Raw genomic sequence first — 6,000 nt, 5'->3', positions numbered from 1 at the left:
CTCTCTCTCTCTCTCTCTCTCTCTCTCTCTCTCTCTGTGTGTGTGTGTGTGTGTGTGTGTGTGTGTGTGTGTGTGTGTGTGTGTGTGTGTGTGTGTGTGTGTGTGTGGCCACCGCACTGTACCGCACACCACCGCAGTGCTCTTATATCCGAGTAAAATAGACTGAACACTGGAAAAGGTCATTTAAGCAAATAAGTTCGTCTAAAAATATCACGTGTCTGGTGGTTTTTGCTTTATCGCATTATGTGAAAAAAAAAAACCCTTTCTTTCTTTCTTTCTTTCTTTCTTTCTTTCTTTCTTTCTTTCTTTCTTTCTTTCTTTCTTTCTTTCTTTCCACCCTGATTCAGTTGAATTTGAATATATGAAAATAAGCTGTTCATGTAAAGAATAAAGTCTTCCGTTAAACGCAAAAATGCTCACGCAATCAATGCACGCAATATCTATAGTACATTCACAATACTAATATACACATTACTTTTTGTATATTAAAAATATATTTTTCATTTGTATTATATATAAATTCTGCATTTAAGCTTGGAACAGAGGCGCATCGGGGTGAAAATGTGTGAATATTTGGGTCTCTGCAGCACAGACACACTGTATACTTTCCTATTACTTTTATCTCAGGTAGTCCTTAGCCTCTCGTTAGCCACTAACATAAGTCTTACTTGTATTAGTTTGGCATGGTATTTAGTGCACTACTGTGCGCTTTTGGGCTGGTCTTAGGTTCAATGGGTAATTCAAAGGTGACCAGCTATTTAAACAGACCTTTCTATTTAGATATCTTAAAGATAGCATCTTAGCTACTTAATATATTTTTTAAATGTTCTCCCAGTCAGGTGTTTGATAAATTGTTTATTTCTAAAGATTTGATTTTTCTTATGGCAATATGCATGCAAAATATTTTTGTAATGTAATGTAATTTGAGTTTTCTATAATATTAAATACATCTAAAAACACATATTCAATTAATTTAATATAGAAGTAATCATCATCATCATCATCATCATCATAGATGATACCTAAGTACTATTCTCCATTAAGTTTCTCTATATATTGGAGTGAATGGATTATCTGTCTTGTGTCATATATTGAAGTCTACAGGATTCTTGTTGACCTCTTCAGCATTATTGACAGATTACTTAGTGAATGTTCACATAATGAATTCAATCAGATTACAATTAAAGCAGTGATAAGGAACATCCAGCAGAATGCTTGTCACCAATGATGCCCAGATTCATCATTTCACGCATGCCTTCTCTCACACAGTTAAATGATTTTTAGAGATTTATTTGCAATACTATTGTATTTCTATTTCCTCCTTTATTGATTATTGAGTCTGTCCGAAAGGAATTCTGTCGTTTATAGCTCCATGTGTGTGGGGTGGAAACGTCTCAGCTGCAGTTGTCACTTGTGACGTTTGCTGCAGCCCAGTGACTGATGGATGAAAATAAGCACCATAAGGCCCAGTCTTTTCTGTTGTGTGTCTGTGTGCTCTGTACGTATGTATCTTTAGAACCTGATCAAGCGTCAGGGTCAGAGTTCAAATTCAGCCAGAGGTCAAATTCAGAGAGCCAGACGACCTTGTTCGATTGCATGACCTCAGGGGTCAAAGAGTGATGGTGGAGAAGACGGCAGGGTCAGGGAGAAAAGACAGAGACTACCGATGTGGTCATCAAATTTAAATCTGTCATGTTCATTCAATTATACATGGTGTATTCAGGCGCACATGCTCCTCACGCTTATCTACCTGTTTCCCTTTTAATTTTACACATACACTATCTTTTAATATCTCTTTACTTGATACACACCAGGCTGTAAGGGCTATGCTTTCTTTTTTGCTCTGTGAGAAGGCGAAGTGTGCCAGACCTGAGTGTCCAATGGCTAACAGAGGATCAGGGCTTTTGTCCACATCCCCATCCTAATTAAAGTCTGAGTGCACTAGCAGAGAGGGTGTAGGTCGTGCACTTCTGCCAGCGACCTGTGTGAGGCAGTAGAGAGTTAGCTGTTTGATTACTCATCCTAGCTGATAAGCAGGTGAATAGGGCGTAGAGGAGGAAGGGAATTCAAAAGGATAAAAAAGAACAGGAAAAATGTTTTGTGTGTGTGTGTGTGTGTGTGTGTGTGTGTGTGTGTGTGTGTGTGTGTGTGTGTGTGTGTGTGTGTGTGTGCGTGTGCGTGTGTGTGTACTGAAGTGTCTCCACTTCTGTATCACACATAAGCACATCTAAGCACATCATCTAATCTAGAATTCTATGCAACATAATCACCACTGTCTTTCTCTTTCACTTGATTTTCTTTATACACCTTTTCCATGTTTTTTCTCCTCCCATCGATTCTTGGAAACACCTCGTACATGGTCCTGAGAATGATAAGACTGATGTTAACATTTAACACATTTTGCCTTACATTTTAGACGCTCTGCTTTTCACATCTTTGCATTCTCTCTCTATCACCTTCTTTCTTCCTTCCTTTTTTATTTTTTTTATTTTTTTTATTTGACCGTTTTCATCTTATTTTAGGATCTCCCTCTTTCCTATGGTAAAAGAATCCAGTCAGTATTTAGAGCACTGGTACACACAATTTCTTATGATGAAATCCACCACATCATTTATAGTTCCTCAGTTTAAATGTTAAATACTCCTCTATGCCTATAACCATGCAGCTGGAACATAGAATTACAGAGAAAATGGAGATAATTTCTATATTATGTTCCCATTGAGAATAAAACCATTTGCATCCCCAGGCTCCCCGATGCAGCCGAGCTGGAACAGCTGCTAAGCAGTGCTGTTCCTGGGTGAGCCCTCGGGGTGAAAATAAAATCCCCTCCACTTTACGTCTCCAATTGAAAAATGACTTTTTTCCCTTGCTCATGTACAAGCCATATAGGTGTATCAGTGTATTTCCTTTAAGAAGATCAGGGGCAATGACTGCACTTTGGTCCAAGGAACTCCTCTTCACTTTTTATCAGGACTCCAGTGGCAGGAACCATTTAGTAGTTTAATGGAAGTGTAATGGAGGTGCTTAGTGACTGTTTTGCTTGTGAGATCCTAAATGGTGACTTTGGTCCTTTTAATTCTTTTAGCACCCTGTATGCAATTTTTGTTTAATTGTCATGAACAATATTTCACACAATATATCAGTCTCTGTGACACATACAAATACATTCCGTTTCAGATTTAAGGCTTGCTGTAAAATTGTCTAAAAACGGTTGTCTTGAAAATTCGCCAGGTTTTAACTTATATGTTTTACAATCTAATGAAGGACGTATACCTCTTTATATATACACTGCACACACTGTATATCAGTATTCATTTAGAGAGAGAGAGATTTTTTTTTTTAATGAACAGTTGTGTAAGATTGTGCTTTCAAACTGACCAGCCAATATCACCAAAGAATGTACTTTTCTTCTTCACATACTGTTCATGAAATTCAGATGATGATACTTCTATGATGGAACATTCCAGATATTTCTAAGAATTCAGTGTGTTCGGGTAACAGCGTTGATGAACACATTTTCCTGAAGCATAATCAAGAAAAACACTCACATACCATGAGTGTTTTTCTTGATTATGCTTCATAAAAATGTGTCCTAAAAAAGGCAGTAAAGTAAATAAAAAGAAAAGTACAAAATCAAGATTTTCTATATTCTATATTTTATTTTTTATTTTCTGTAGATATCCATCTTTGTAGATAATGTGTGTTTTTTTGTTTGTTTGTTTTTTTACTGTGTTTACTTTTATTTCTACCTTTTTTTGTGTGTTTCATTTTAGCATCACTTTTAAAGTTGATTCCATCTCATTGTTTATTTGTTTGGGTTTAATTAAATTCAATGACACATGACAATGATGCTCAAAGGCTTGCAATTCATCTAAGAAATGTTCAGCTAAAAATGTGCTGTTAAAACCTCTTGCAATCAAAAACTCCATTTGATCTTAAAATTAATCTTCGCTCCCAAGGTCAATTTATCAGCCTCAAATGGGAACAAATTCGGTGAAGCAGAAGGAGAAGAAAAAACGCTGCTCGGAGAATACTGTAGCATGACCACATATTAGGTCTTAATTTACGACTCTTTAATCAATTCATATGGATTACTGCACCATCCACACAATGAGCATCATGTTGCTGTTTGTTTATGGTTGCTTAACTTATCCTAGCTCACAATAAGTTCATCATTTAAGCTTATGGATTTTATTTCCATGCTATTTGTAGTATAAGTGTTAGTACATTTCTCTGTTTATAAAAAGTCTAATAGGGTTTTTTTTTACGATTGATTTTTTAACAATGCTTTTTTTTACCCTTGATGTTGTAATCTTCCAAGATTTTGAAGTCATTTAGCTCTTGTGAATATTTTTTTTTCCTTTTAACCATGTGTTAAACCAGATCAATTACATTGGCATGTTTTTACAAGTTTTCTTTTCAGAAAATGGCTCCATTCTGCTTTACAGCACTGAATTAGTAAATACACAAAATGTGATTAACTAGGCATGAGGACATTGATTCGTTTTGTTTGATTAATTGATAACAAACCAGCTTTACAGAAATATAGGCATAGATTTAGATTAATAGTGAAGGATAACTATTCACAATGTTCATGAAATTCAGATCATGTATAATTTTCTGTTAAGGAAACTTTCCAGATGTTACATAGATGTTAATGTATTTTGTGTACAGTAGCTGTGTTGAGTCAACATAGATGACGTGTAATTGAATGAAATGTTAAACGGATTCACACATTAATGCGAAAATATCTGTGATAAATTTTGTAATATTTCAATGAATACATATACATGGGAAAATGTAGTTTGAGAAATAGAGACACCGACGATCCGATTCCCAAGAGCCGTATCGATACTGGGGCTAAAAATTGCAAAAAAAAAAAAAAAAACAGGAGGAGGAAAAAATAAGAAAGAATCCTCTGATCTTGTAACAAGTGCAAAATTGAATTTGATATATTTAAAGAAAAAAGAAACTGGAAAGTTTACATATAAATTGTCTTGATTTTATTCTATTTTAGATTTTTTTTGGTAAGGATTGATTTTTATTATATTTATACTTCATTAGATTTGTCATGTATAGCTAAAGCTAAGGATCTGAGTCACATTTAGTTTTTTCCATTTTAACTGCTTCAGCTAACTAAATGAGCAATTAAAGAAAAATGATCAAATGAATATTGTGTCAGTTTTGGCTGATACTTCTGATACTCAAGGGTTAGTGTAGTATTGTATTGTCTCTAGCTATAATGGTCTGATTTGAGATGGGGAAAAGATGATATTGAGATATCTATATACTGTATATCTGTAAATATATCTATCTATATCTATCTATCAATACACACACACATATACTGTGTATATATATATATATATATATATATATATATATATATATATATATATATATATATATATATATATATATATATATATATATATATGAGACACACATAGTATCATCATAATGGTATAGCTGTTAAAATTATAGAGTCACACCTCCTTTTGATCAAGCTGTGTGACTTTTTGTTATCAGTGCACATAATGAAAGTGGCTCTTTATAGGCTGGGTCTGAAAGGAAAAGCAGCCTTATACGGAACCAATGCATCCACCATGCTTTGTTATGAGCAAACCTTCAGTCTAAGAGGAAGGTCTGGCTGAGGCTTTGTGGATCCTGGCAGCTGTGGATGATCCAAATGCAAAATCATGTTGGCTATGCCTCTCTGTCTCATTCCTGCCCCAGCGTTCAGACAGCACAAGCTTAACGCTAAGGCCATCATTTCCGTTCATGCAGCAGTTTCTCTCCTCTGTTTAATGTGTGGAGAAGCGCTTTCAGATTATTGTCTAATGCCTATAACAGCACTCCGTTTTCGAGACAGCATTGTGGTCTTGATAGAGAGATGCTGACAAGACGGCTTAGAGTATGCGTTCTGGACATTTTCTACAGAGGGAGAAAAGAATTTCTTAGAAATTTTGCAGTTTGTTTCTCTTTGGTTTTTTTTTGTTT

Source organism: Tachysurus fulvidraco, chromosome 3 (genome assembly GCF_022655615.1).
Source record: "Tachysurus fulvidraco isolate hzauxx_2018 chromosome 3, HZAU_PFXX_2.0, whole genome shotgun sequence".
Lineage (NCBI taxonomy): Eukaryota > Metazoa > Chordata > Actinopteri > Siluriformes > Bagridae > Tachysurus > Tachysurus fulvidraco.
The sequence above is the reverse complement of the archived record's forward strand: the minus strand, read 5'-3'. Positions refer to the sequence as shown.